This window comes from Euphorbia lathyris, chromosome 4 (genome assembly GCF_963576675.1).
Source record: "Euphorbia lathyris chromosome 4, ddEupLath1.1, whole genome shotgun sequence".
In the NCBI taxonomy this organism is placed as follows: Eukaryota; Viridiplantae; Streptophyta; class Magnoliopsida; order Malpighiales; family Euphorbiaceae; genus Euphorbia; species Euphorbia lathyris.
Window position 1 is genome coordinate 75,156,413 of NC_088913.1, and position 14,789 is coordinate 75,171,201.

The following is a 14,789-nucleotide window of genomic DNA, read 5'->3' on the forward strand; positions in this document are numbered from 1 at the left end:
ACTCACTGACCGAAGAACAGAAGTCGCTGGAATCTGATTGGCTAACGAGAACTGCTGGCAGACTCAGTGAAAGCGACCTGTAGCCGTTTCTCTCCAACGGTTATTTCAAAATTCGAAATAACCAGAAGCTCTCACAGCTCTCTATAAATAGTCCATTCAGAATCCACATTCTGCAAAGAACTTTGAGCAAGAGCCGCTACGCTGACCAAGCGTATACAAAAGTTCTCCATCAAAAGCAAAGCAAAGTTCTTACACTACAAAGTCTATTCATTTGTGTAAAAGTCTAGCGTGATTGTTTTTCAATCATCTAAGGTGTTCTAGCAATTGTTGTTTAGGACAAAATCTTTATCATTTCTAGAAGTAGAAAGGAGAGGCTGGGTACTCGGTTTTAAGTACTCAGCGGAGAGATTAGGATTGAGTAGAAGTATAGAGGAAGGTACTCTTGTCATACTCAATTGCTGATATTGTAAAAGGTTTGAGGCTCTACCTTTAAAGAGCTCAATAGAGGATTTGAAATCTCGGAGGTGTTCCGGGGACAGGACGTAGGCTTAGAAGAAGCCGAACCTAGATAAATCTGCTGAGTGAAGTATTTCTAAGCCTTAACTCCTTATTCATATTGCTTGCTTAAAACAAACTAAAACTGACCAAGTAAAAGAGGTCAAGCTGAGTTGTGCGCTACCAACGAGAAGGTTCAGGAATAGACTCTAAGTGCTATTTCCTGACCTAAGCAACGAAGCTGTCCTAGTCACTAGTTGACTAAGCCAGTGTCTTGCTGAGTGGTAAGCGCCGATGTTAGATAAACTTTTCTTGAAGAAAAGAAATCTGCCCAATTTATTTTAAAAAGGTAAAATAGTTCCTAACCCCCCCTTGGAACTATATTTGCAACCTTACAAGGGACCAACAAGTGGTATCAGAGCCTAAAAGCTCACTACTAAAGGTCTAACAACCTTGAGTTGATCCATACCATGGGCGAAAACAGCACTCGGTTTCTCCCTGGAAACCAGACAACTCAGATATTACCTGAGGGACTGTCCATTACCAGGCCTCCCCTATTCTTCGGGTCAAACTATACCTTTTGGAAGAATAGGATGAAAAACTTCATTCAAGCTACAAACATGAGTGTCTGGCTATCTATAGTCCAAGGCCCGTTTGTACCTGTGAAAGTTGTTGCTGGCCAGTCAGTTGTTAAAGCTGAGGTTGAATGGACAGAGGATGATCTTAAGAAGCTTCAAAACCATGCTTCAGCTATCAATATGCTTCACTGTGCGCTCGATGCTGCAGAATATAACAAAATCTCAGGTTGTGAGTCGGCACAAGAGATCTAGAAAAAGCTGGAAGTCACCTACGAGGGAACAAACAAAGTAAAAGAATCCAAGGTGAATCAGCAGATGAGACTGTACGAGCTGTTCGAGATGAACAATGATGAGGGCATTTCAGACATGAACGCAAGGTTCACCAACATCATTAATGAGCTCAAGAGACTTGGGAAAATCTTCACTGAGGAAGAACAAGTCAAAAAGATACTCAGGAGTCTTCCAAAAGACTGGCAAGCAAAGAAGACAGCAGTTGAGGAAGCTCAGGATTTAACCACCTACAAATATGACGAACTCATCGGTTCATTGCTGACCCATGAGATATCAATGAAGAACTTTGAGGTGAAGGAAAAATCTGATGACAAGAAGCAGAAGTCACTTTTCATGAAGGCTGACTCCACTGACGGGAGTTCAACTGATGATGAGGAGATGGCTATGTTTACAAGAAAGATGAAGAGGCTGTTCAGGAAGAACGACAAATATTCCAAAAAGCCTTACAAAAAGTTTGATAAGTATAAGGCTGACTCAAGCGACAACAAATACAGAAAGGACAGCTCAAAGCCCATTACATGCTTTGAGTGCCACCAAGATGGCCATATTAAGTCAAACTGCCCCACGCTGAGGAAAGACAAGAAAAGTGGGAAGAAGGCAATGGTGGCTACTTGGAGTGACAGTGATGAATCTTCATCAACAGAAACTGAGGCCACCGAGTCAGCGAAGATATGCTTTATGGCTGACGAACTTGCTGAGCCATGCATTTCTGAGCATGCTGACCAATCTGATGAGTCAGATAATGAAGAGCAATCTAATGAGGTAATCTCACTCTCTCAACTCAGAAATGAAATGGGTAACGCCCTGAGTGATCTCTATACACTTGTTAAAAAGTGTAATAGGAAGATTAAAGCACTCAGCCGGCGCTGTGATGAAGTAGAAGAGGTCAAACTGAGTGACCTCAGATACCTTCTTCAAGACAACTCAGTTTTGCATGAAAATATGAAAATCATTAATGAGTCTGTCTCTGAAGTCCAGTCAGTTTCAAAGAAACTGAGGAAGGATGTCACAACCATTCAGAACCAATTAAAGGTTCCAAACAAAAACAATTTTTCGCTGAGAACTCAGTATCAAGGTACACAGTACCAAGGTACTCAGCAGAGAAGAAATCCCCAGCGAAAAGTCCAATGTGATTTTTATGGGAAGTTAGGACACACTACTAAAGTGTGCTGGCACGCTCAGCACTGGGGTGCTGGCAAGTCAGTAAAAAATCCTAAATAGAAGGTCAACTGTGACTTCTGTGGAAAGAATGGCCATACTGTCCATGTATGCCGCCATAAAATAAAATATGATGCTATACCTGTTGCACCTAACAAGTCAGGACCCAAAAAGAGTTGGGTACCTAAAAGTAACTAGTTACAATGCAGGTAAGCCTGAGATGTGCCGAGAAGTCAAAGATGTGGTATATTGACAGCGCATGCTCAAGGCATATGACGGGTGATGAAACTCAGTTCATCACGTTTGAACGTAAACGAGGAAGGAGTGTAAGTTTTGGAGACAACAAGAAGGGTAAGATAGTAGGCTCAGTCACAAAGGAAGAAAATTCCTGGCTATGGCACAGGAGACTTGGTCATGTAAGCATGGACCTCCTGGCCAAATTAGCAAGAAAGCAATTGGTTGAGGGACTGCCTGAACTTAAATTTCAAAAAGATCAATTATGCCATGCCTGCCAAGCTGGAAAACAAACCAAGCAATCTTTTCAAAGTAAAAACATTGTCTCAACTAAGCGTCCGTTAGAAATGCTACACTTGGATCTCTTTGGTCCAGTCCAGCCGCTCAGTCTGGGTGGAAGAAGGTTTTCCTTGGTTATTGTAGATGATTTCTCTCGGTACACATGGGTTATCCTGCTGACCAGTAAGGGTGAGACTTTTGAGACATTTTCAAACTTGGTTAGAAAAATTGAAAATGAGAAAGACCTAAAATTAGCTCATATCCGTAGTGATAATGGTGGAGAATTCAAGAACCAAAAGTTTGCTGAATTCTGTGAAGCCAGCGGCATTGACCACAATTTCTCTGCTCCTAGAACGCCTCAGCAAAATGGGGTTGTTGAAAGGAAGAACAGAACTCTGGTTGAGATTGCCAAGACAATGCTGGATGAGCATAGGCTTCCAAAGTATTTTTGGGGAGAAGCTGTCAACACAGCATGCTATATTCTGAATAGGGCTTTAGTTAGACCTATACTTAAGAAAACCCCATATGAACTTTGGAAAGGACGAAAGCCCAACATTGGATACTTTCGTGCCTTTGGCTGTAGGTGTTTTATTTTAAATACCAAAGATAGCTTAGCCAAATTTGATTCAAAAGCTGATGAGGCTATCTTTCTAGGCTACTCAACAAACAATAAAGCATACAGAGTTTTTAATAAGAGAACTCAAGTATTAGAAGAATCTATACATGTGCAATTCGATGAAACTAACCCTGCAGGAAGATACCAGCCGCTGACAGAAGATGAACCAAACTCAGCACCTGCTGATCAAGAACCAGCTACTGAGTCCTTCATAAAACGGTTGACCAAGAGTAAGAGCGAACCTAAAATTACTTTCACTGACCTATCTACTTCTGCAGAGAATGTTGAAACACGGATAGAACAAGACACAAGTCTACCAAAGGAGATAAGAGTCCCAAGAGGGCATTCAGAAAATGCAATTCTTGACTCAGCTGGAAATACGCTGATGACAAGAAATCAACTAAGGAAGTATCTCGGCAATGTAGCTTTTGTCTCAGTACTTGAGCCAAAGAACTTTGCCGAAGCTGAGGTTGACGAATTCTGGATGAATGCCATGCAAGAGGAACTCAATCAATTCAGGAGGAATAATGTATGGGAGCTAGTGCCACATCCTAGGAGCCAAAAGACCATTGGAACAAGATGGGTCTTCAGGAACAAGCTAGATGAGCAAGGAAACATAGTCAGAAATAAGGCAAGACTTGTAGCTCAGGGCTACAGTCAGCAAGAAGGTATTGACTACGGTGAGACCTTTGCCCCAGTGGCAAGGCTAGAAGCTATTAGGATTTTATGTGCATATGCATCTTACATGAACTATAAACTGTTTCAAATGGATGTCAAAAGTGCCTTTCTTAATGGAATAATAGACGAGGAGGTCTATGTAAATCAGCCTCTAGGGTTTGAGGATTCTAAGTTCCCAAACCACGTTTACAAACTCAAAAAGGCTCTGTATGGACTCAAGCAAGCACCACGTGCTTGGTATGAGAGTCTGACCAACTTTTTACTGACTAGAGGTTACGTCAGGGGTCAAGCTGATACAACCTTATTCATTAAGAGAAAGGGTAAAGATACCCTGCTGGCTCAAATATATGTAGATGATATTATATTTGGTGCTACTAATGAATCTATGTGCAAGGAATTTAGCAAACAGATGCAGACTGAATTCGAAATGTCAATGATGGGAGAACTCAACTTCTTCCTCGGACTTCAAATTAAGCAAGGAAAGAATGGCATATTCATCAGTCAAGCTAAATATGCCAAGGAGATATTGAAGAAATATGAACTGGAACATTGTAAGCCAATATCCACTCCTATGGGCACTGACACTGTCCTTTGTGCTGATGAGAATGGTAAGTCAGTAGACAGCAAGTTATACCGAGGTATGATTGGCTCTTTACTTTACTTAACAGCAAGTAGACCGGACATTCAGTTCTCAGTATGTTATTGTGCTAGATATCAAGCTAACCCTAAGGAATCCCATTACATAGCCGTAAAAAGGATCCTTAGATATTTGCAAAGCTCAGTAAATGCAGGTCTGTGGTATCCAAACACTCATGATTTTACACTCATCGGATACACTGACGCTGACTATGGACGAGACAAGCTGGAAAGAAAAAGCACCTATGGAGGATGCCAATTCCTAGGAAGCTGTCTTGTATCTTGGTTCAGCAAGAAGCAGGCGTCAGTAGCCCTGTCCACAATTGAAGCTGAGTACATTGCTGCTGGAGGTTGTGTTGCTCAGGTCCTTTGGATTAAGCAACATCTTGAAGATTATGGTGTTCAAACAAAGACAATTGAAGTCAAATGCGACAACAAAAGTGCAATTGACCTCTCAAAGAACCCAATTCAACACAGCAGGATGAAACATGTCAGTATACGACATCACTTCATCAGAGATCATGTACTCAAGAAAGAAATCAAGCTGACGTATGTACCAACAGACGAGCAGCTTGCTGATATCTTTACAAAGCCTCTAGCACGAGAGCAATTTAGCATACTGAGAGAAGCAATTGGTATGTTTAATCCTCTTCAGTAAATTCCTGTGCTAAATGAATATTGAATGCTGAGTGAATTACATGCTGAATGATTTATTGTTTGCTGAGTATCTCTTGAAACTGACTAAATATACAATACTGAGTAATCTTGCACACTGAGTAAATTAGCTTCGAACTTTAACTTAAAGCCATTCCTAAAGAATGTACTGACTACTCAGAATATGAAACGTTTATATCAACAAACGCTAAGTAGAAGCACTTATTAGCATTTAATGTCACTACACGCGAGGTGACACCTGTACTGCGCATGCGCCGAATAACGTCTTAATAGTGTCATAAGTGTCAGGGTTTCTGGCGATTGGACAACCCAGAGCAAAACTGGATTAAATTTCAAACGGAACCCTAAACCATAAAATCTATAAATAGTAAATACTAACCCACTACCCTCGTCACATATACACTGAACTCTAAGAAAGCTTCAAAATTTCAAAAATGTCTTACAACGAAAGTTATTTCTCTCCAACTCCCAAATCCTCTGACCAGGCTGGTCCTTCAACTAGCCTAATGAGAAAAATGATTAAAGTACACTCTTGGGCTAAGAATCAAGAGGTATTAAGAAGTCGATTCTTCCACCCTGACTTCATCTCTTCAGAGACTCCATTCTGTGAATGGATCAAAAACAACAAATGGACAGGTCTCTTCTCTCTGTCCGGGGAAACCTATCCTATAATGGTAAGAGAGTTCTACTCCAACCTACATGTTGATGCAGATTACTCTGACTATCTGGAGACCACAGTCAAGGGTCAAAAGATAGTGATAACCCCTGAATATCTAGCTACATTGCTAGAGATACCAAATACAGGAATCCAATTCAGAACCACAAAGGAGCCGATACCGAAAGCCATCGCAGAGAAGATGAAGGGATTCTGTAAACCCAGAAACTACAAGGGAGAAGTACCCAGCACCTGCATGGGCAAAAATCAGAAGATGGCTCACTTTTTGCTGACCAACTTTATCTTCCCTAAACTCAGCTCTCCCTCATCTGCCTCTAATTTTGAACAATGTTTCATCTGGCATATGCTGACCAGCACTCCTTTCAACATGCCTGTATTTTTGGTCGGAGCTTTCCAAAGAAGCGGAAGGAAGCTCCGTTTAGGTTCTCTCATCACCAGGATAATACAAGACAAGAACATAGAGACTGTTGGTGAAATAAGTTCAACGGGAACTGCTATCACTGCACGTCTGCTGAATGGACTCTCACATAGCCAACCTCTTAGAGGATATGATGAAAATGCCACTCCTGAGGAGGAGAATCTTATGGCTGAGGATGAGCAACCCATTAGAGAAATGGAAAATCTGGCTAACCTTGATGCCATTATAGATGATGTTATGGCTGAAGCCGCTCACACTGCTGAGGGTACGGAACCAATCAATGAACCTCCAACTGAGAATCCGTCCACCGTGCCATCTAAGGTTGCTGAAGCTGAGAAGAAGAAGAAAAAGGGAGCATGCTCGAAGGATATTCATACTGTCCCGCGAAAGATAAGGCTCATAGAAAGCAACAAGAGGAAAGCTGATCAAGACCTAGCTGAGTCAGCTGAGAAGAAGCTGCGAACAGCTGAAGAACCTGTTCTTGAGGGCCATGTTGCTCAAGAGGGGTCTCCACAAAATCAAGCCTCTGTTCCTCCCGTAGAGAAACAAGCCAAGACCCCTGTAAGTCCAAAAGAAGCTCCACTCCCACCTCAAACTCAAAGCAATTCAGCACCTGAGGTCAACACGCCTCGTAGTCCTGTCACTACACAAGGCCCTCAGTGTGAACCCACTTCTGCCAAATATGCACACCTTGGTGCCACTGAGTCAGGTCGGCGTGTCATCGCCTCAGCAAGCACTCTGCTTCAAGAACAAGCACCTACTCCATCGACTCCTGCTCAGTCCTCTCATCCACCTATCACTCACCATATTCTGCGTGAAATCCATGAATTAATCAATCACTTCTCCTCTGTCCAGACGCAGCAACCCACACACGCTCACATGACCAGAATGACTGAACTCATGCTGGCTATGGTCAGTCATATGAATTCCTTGGAGGGTCAAATACGTGTGCTGTAGGATCAGGCCAAATCTCCTGCCCCTACCGATTAATTTGCCTACTGCTGATGCTAGCAAAACGGGGGAGAAAAGTGGCAACTAAGGAGAAGGAACTCTAGAGTGTTAGAGAAACTAGAGTGTTAAGTGTTAGAAGTTAGGAAGAAGAACTTTATCTTGTTTTGTTTTGTAATGTTTGTTTTTGTGTTGTTTTATTTTATGCCTAACTTCTGTTACTCCTGAAATACTTGCATTCATATTTTAACTGTTGATTATTCATCCTTTAAATGCCAAGTATTATATAAATGCATGCTGCATATAGATGTTTGAACTTGTCAAATAAGAACTCATTGAACAATAATTTGCTCAGCGCGCTCTGTCACTATACATCACTTCCGCTGAATACTGAGCAAAATAGAATATGACCCATAAGCTGACCTATAACTGAAAACTGATCTTAGGCTTATTCAGCCAAACCTTAGAATGTTTAGAATAAAACTAAGTCAGTAGTTCTATCCTTACGGGGGAGTTCACTTAATTAAAAAGGTCAACTATCATGGGGGAGCTCATACTGAGTTCCTTGCTGATTAGTTTTGCCAACATCAAAATGGGGGAGTTTGTTAAAACACCTTTCCACAGGATTTTGATTTGACAAAATTAATTAAGTGAAAGTAAATATTCTATAACACACTAAGTTTAAATGCTTTGATTTAGTGTTACTAATGTGTTTGTTCAATGTTGAGTTTATAATTTATCATAAGACGTAAAGATCATAAGGCTCAAGCCCTATATGGAAATCAAGGCCCAAGTCAAACAAGCCAAAGATCACTCAGCCCGCGTATCTCCAAAACGTTGCCGTTAAAGTGATGAAACGCATGCTGAGTAAAGAAGGATCGAGAAGATCCACGTAGACAACTTCGGTATGAAGCTGCTGAGCTGTCTCGACAAAACGTGCAAGACAGCTACTGACCATAAGACAGCTTCCAAACAAAGTATTTCCTCATTAGGTAAAGGTCAGAAGACACAACAAGCTGTCTGGTTGACATTACCCAAAATGGTGGAACATACTGACTCACTGACCGAAGAACAGAAGTCGCTGGAATCTGATTGGCTAACGAGAACTGCTGGCAGACTCAGTAAAAGCGACCTGTAGCCGTTTCTCTCCAACGGTTATTTTGAAATTCGAAATAACCAGAAGCTCTCACAGCTCTCTATAAATAGTCCATTCAGAATCCACATTCTGCAGAGAACTTTGAGCAAGAGCCGCTACGCTGACCAAACGTATACAAAAGTTCTCCATCAAAAGCAAAGCAAAGTTCTTACACTACAAAGTCTATTCATTTGTGTAAAAGTCTAGAGTGATTGTTTTTCAATCATCTAAGGTGTTCTAGCAATTGTTGTTTAGGACAAAATCTTTATCATTTCTAGAAGTAGAAAGGAGAGGCTGAGTACTCGGTTTTAAGTACTCAACGGAGAGATTAGGATTGAGTAGAAGTATAGAGGAAGGTACTCTTATCATACTCAATTGCTGATATTGTAAAAGGTTTGAGGCTCTACCTTTAAAGAGCTCAGTAGAGGATTTGAAATCTCGGAGGTGTTCCGGGGACAGGACGTAGGCTTAGAAGAAGCCGAACCTGGATAAATCTGCTGAGTGAAGTATTTCTAAACCTTAACTCCTTATTCATATTGCTTGCTTAAAACAAACTAAAACTGACCAAGTAAAAGAGGTCAAGCTGAGTTGTGCGCTACCAACGAGAAGGTTCAGGAATAGACTCTAAGTGCTATTTCCTGACCTAAGCAACGAAGCTGTCCTAGTCACTAGTTGACTAAGCCAGTGTCTTGCTGAGTGGTAAGCGCCGCTGTTAGATAAACTTTTCTTGAAGAAAAGAAATCTGCCCAATTTATTTTAAAAAGGTAAAATAGTTCCTAACCCCCCATTGGAACTATATTTTCAACCTTACAAGGGACCAACAATATGTACATGTTCACCAATTCTAAAAAATATATGGTTTGGAAATTTTTATGGTGAAGAAATTTAAATTTTTTATTTTTAGAATATAAAGTTTATTAAAATATAAAAGTTATTAAATTAAAATTATTATTAAAATTTCGGGTCGGGCTGGGTTGGGCTTGGGTTTTAAGACAAATCCCAAGCCCAACCTACTCTATGTGCGGGCCTAAGCGGGCTTGGACCGGGCCGGGTCTATTACGAAACATATATGTCCAAGCCCAGTCTTTGAAGAGCGGGCTTGGACGGGTTGGGCGGGCCAGTGGGCTTTTGAACAGGTCTATTGCCAATGCTCATTGCTAGGTTCACCCATAAATCTGCCACTACAAGAAAATAACTGTTTACCTACGACACAATGTCGTTGGTAATCATAATATTTTCGTCGGTAATATAAGTTACTGAGGACATACAAACGAAACTAATGTCGTAGTCAGATTGATTGTTGGGAAAATGGTTACCGACGACAAAATCATTGTCGTTGGCATTAGCGACAACATGGTTGTTGGTAAGTTGTAAGTGTACAACCATAAGAATTAATCGGTGTCGTTATTTGACACGACATATGTCGTTGTTAAGTCATCGTTAATAGATATGTCGTTGGCATGTCGTCGGTAATTTTCACATTGAATTTCGCATGAATTTAGAAACATGTGTTGTAGGGAAGTCGTTTGTATGTAGTTTCTAACTTGAATCGTGTGGAAGTCGTTTGTAATACTGTTGTTAAAATGTCGTCGGTAACATGTATCTTAAGTTGATAACTATGTTATCGGTAAGTCGTTGCTAACATGTTGCTAACATATATATAATACCTGATAATTCATCAAATTTAAATTTGTATACTATATTGATTTTTAAATAATTCTAGAACTAAGAAATAATATCCCATGCAACAAAATAATAAAAATAAGAATTTAAATCATCAAACTAATCAGATAATATATCCAAAATTACTCCAATGTTCTAAATTTTTTGGACTTTAAGGGCTAGAGTTTTGAAAGTGATTACTAAGTTATCGCTATATAAACAATATTCCAAAATCACAATTCTAATGCAACAAAAGGATAGACAACCAAGGTAGCAAGAAACAATAGGTCGTTCATTATTACAATTAATTTGTTCATCATTACAATTTTCTAACTGTTGGCATAACAGAGTTACTTCTACCTGTAGGCATCCATATTTTTCATTCAAATCTTGAACTTGTTGCTCTTATTTTAGAAGTATATTCAGCAGACGGTGGAGGTGCAGAAGTAGTGCCGTTGTTATCGCTATATAAACAAGCTATTGATCCAATAATGAACTATCTACAGATGGTTGAAAAATTAAACATCAAAGCAGAAAGATAAGCTTGGATACCAAAATATAATTGCAATAAAAATTCAGCAGCTTTTAGTAGAATTTAGGGATAGGGTGCCAAAATAGATAAGTCATTTTTGGGGAAGTATCAATTTACACTATGCCATTTTCCCTTTCACATGACACAAGATACATGACAGACATTTGTTTTCGTGTCGTTTGAATATGTTTCGTGATAGTATTTTAATTCTATGTCATCGGAAGGCGAAAAAAAAATGCGCTCACGTCTCAGATGACGTTACGGTTACAGTATGCTGTCATCCCAAACGAACACGATTTTGATGGAAAAGTCACTTAAGCATCAGACGACACTTCGAATAAATGACTGTCATTGTTGTACGAAAATAAAAAAGCGGCAACCAAAACTTAGAAAAGCGGGGGAGCAAAAACTCTAACTTTTAGTTTGCGCACTTAAAAAAAGAACGGGGTATATAAGGCCAATTTAGCCTAAACCCAGTCTTTCGATCCTCCTCTTCTCCTTCGATCTCCACCTCTGCAAAAGCCCTAAACACAATTCATCTTCTCCTGCTTGGTTTATCTCTCTCAATCGGGTGAATCGTCTTCTAACTCGTTAATTCTTCATCTCGGTAAGGTTCGTTTTAGGGTTTATTTAACACATTACGCTATGTTCATGACGATTGTTCTTGAAATTATTATACTATATGCATGTTAGTTTTGACTTAATCTACTGCATATTCTTTCTATAATTCGAAGTTTGTTTGGTTAAAATTAGGTATTGACATTCTGAAATAAGGGTTTTATGTGGTTTTAGTATATCTAGTTATTTTTTATGTTTATCTGGTTTTTTGGCAATGCTGTTCTATTTGGATGATTCTTTCATGTACTTTTGATGCTGGGTTTACTTTGGATGATTCTTTCATGTACTTTTGATGTTGTGTTTACTTTGGAGATGATTCTTTAATGTACTTTTGATGCTGGGTTTATAGTCTTGCAGATACATTTACATATACATTTTAGGTTTCTCTGCTGTTTTATGTTTGTCAATGTATGTGTTTATTGTTAATTATTAGTTAGAATACAACTGATTATAGATTATGTTTGTTCAAGATGGATAAATCATGGATGGTGGCTGATAGGAGATCACTACAGTTTAGAATAGGCTTACAAAAGTTTCTGAAGTTTGCAACTGCTAATGCTACAAACTCAAACTATATTTTCTGTCCTTGTGTCAAATGTTGTAACCTCAGAGGTGGTAGTATTGACTTTATTAAGGATCATTTAATCTGTAATGGAATTATGAAAACATATACAACTTGGGTATGGCACGGTGAGTGTTCTATTGCAGACTCAAATCATATAGGTGAGAGTTCTGAAACAGTTGAAATGAACCATGACTTAGGGAGAGACTTAGAAGAAGATGGGTGCTCAGTAGAGTCAGATGAATTTATGCATTTCGTTCATGATGGAGACAAGCCTTTGTATCCTGGTTGTACTAAATCCACCAAGATGAATGGTTTACTACAAACCTTTAATCTGAAAGCTAAACATAGTCTGACCGAGTCTTGTTATACTGACATTTTATTGTTGTTTCACACCCTACTTCCTAATGGGAATGAAACGCCAATGTCTGCCAATGAGGCTAAAAAAATTCTTCATGCCTTAGGGATGAAATATGAGAAGATTGATGCATGTCCTAATGACTACATTTTGTATAGAGATGTTAATGAGGGTGCTACTCGATGTCCATCATGTAATGTCTATAGGTGGAAACTAGCTAGGGATAATACAGAGAAGGTAGGGGTAGCAGCTAAGACTTTATGGTATTTTCCACCAATCCCAAGGTTTAGAAGAATGTTTCAGTCCACAGTTACCGCTAAGGAACTTACTTGGCACTCGACTGGTAGGAAAAAGGATGGATTGATGAGACATCCAGCTGATTCCCCAACTTGGCAAATGATTGACACTAAGTGGCCAGATTTTGGTAGTGAACCTATGAACCTTAGGATAGGACTATCTTCATATGGTTTTAACCCATTTGGCAATCTTAGCAGCACCTACTCGTGTTGGCCAGTCATAATGGTTGTTTATAACCTTCCGTCATGGCTATGTATGAAATAAAAGTATATGATGTTAACTTTGTTAATTTCCGGACCCAAGCAGCCTGGAAATGATATTGATGTGTACTTGTAGCCTTTAATAGATGACCTAAAAGTCTTGTGGGATGATGGAATTGATCGGGCGTATGATGCAGTGAGAGGAGAATACTTTAGGTTGAGAGGGGTCTTGTTGTGGACTATTAACGATTTTCCCGCTTATGGGAACTTATCAGGGAGCATTGTTAAAGGGTACAATGCATGTCCTATATGCATTTACCAGACCAAACCGATAAGGTTGAAGTATTCTAAAAAGATGGCTTATATAAGGACTCGTAGGTGGACTGCAAGAAACCATCCTTATAGGAAGCAAGCTTCTGCTTTTGATAATACTGTAGAAAAGGATGATCCTCCTAAACCATTAACTGGGGAGGAGTTATATGAAAGAGTTCAATGCTTGCCCAAAGCTAATGGGAAGGGTGAGAAATCTGTTCCGTATAAGGGTGACCCTGAGTCTAGACCATGTTGGAAGAAGAAGTCTGTATTCTACGAACTAGAATATTGGAAATTCCTTCCAGTCAGGCATAATCTAGATGTAATGCATATTGAAAAGAATTATTGTGAGTCTATTCTTGGGACACTATTGAACATATTGGGTAAAACAAAGGATGGAGTTGCAGCTAGAAATGATATGATTGATATGGGGATCCGTACTGACTTGAAACCCACATCTGGTGACAAGAGAGACAAGTTGCCTATAAGTCAGATCAACTTGCATGTGGAAGAACGAAAGATTGTCTGCAATTCATTTTTTAATATAAAGACTCCCTCTCATTTTTCATCTAATGTACGGAACCTTGTTTCATTAAAAGATTCCAGAATAGGTAATTTAAAGTCTCATGATTGCCATGTTATAATGCAATTGCTACTGCCCATTGCATTGCGTTCAGTGTTGGACAAACCTGTTAGAATTGCCATCATTCGATTCTGCTTATTCTTTAAATCTGTTTGCACTAAAGTAATCGACATATCAGTCCTTCACAAAATCCAAAGTGAGCTTGTCAATACCCTCTCTTTGCTTGAAAAGTTTTTCCCACCTCTTTCTTTGACATAATGATTCACTTAACCCTACACCTTGTGAGAGAAGTCGAGTTGTGCGGTCCGGTATTTTATAGATGGATGTACCCCTTTGAGAGGTATATGAAAGTTTTTAAAGGAATGATTTATAATCGACAATTTCCTAAGGGTTGCATTGCGGAGTGCTACATTGTTGAAGAAGCCGTAGAATTTGTTCAAGCGCATATGAGTAATGGAGATGTTGCAACTGTGGGGCTTCCTAAAAGAAACGTGAAGAGACTAGTAAATGGATGCAAGTCTTTATCTGCCCCTACAATTGTACAGGTGGACTCAGAACAACTGCATAAGGCTCATTTAACAGTTTTGCAAAACTATGAAGATGTACAACCTTATTTTCTATAAGTACTATCGTGTATACCTTGTGATTTTGATTTATTTTTGTTTGTTTGTAGAATAAGTTATTATTGCTTATCTATGAAATATGTATGAATTGCAGGGAGCATATGAAGTTCTTAGAGTTGAGTTATCCCGGCCAAAAAAAGAATCCTAAGTGGATGAGAGATAGAAAAAACAAGACATTTCCCGATTGGCTTAAAAACAGGGTAATTTTTACATGAATTCATTTGT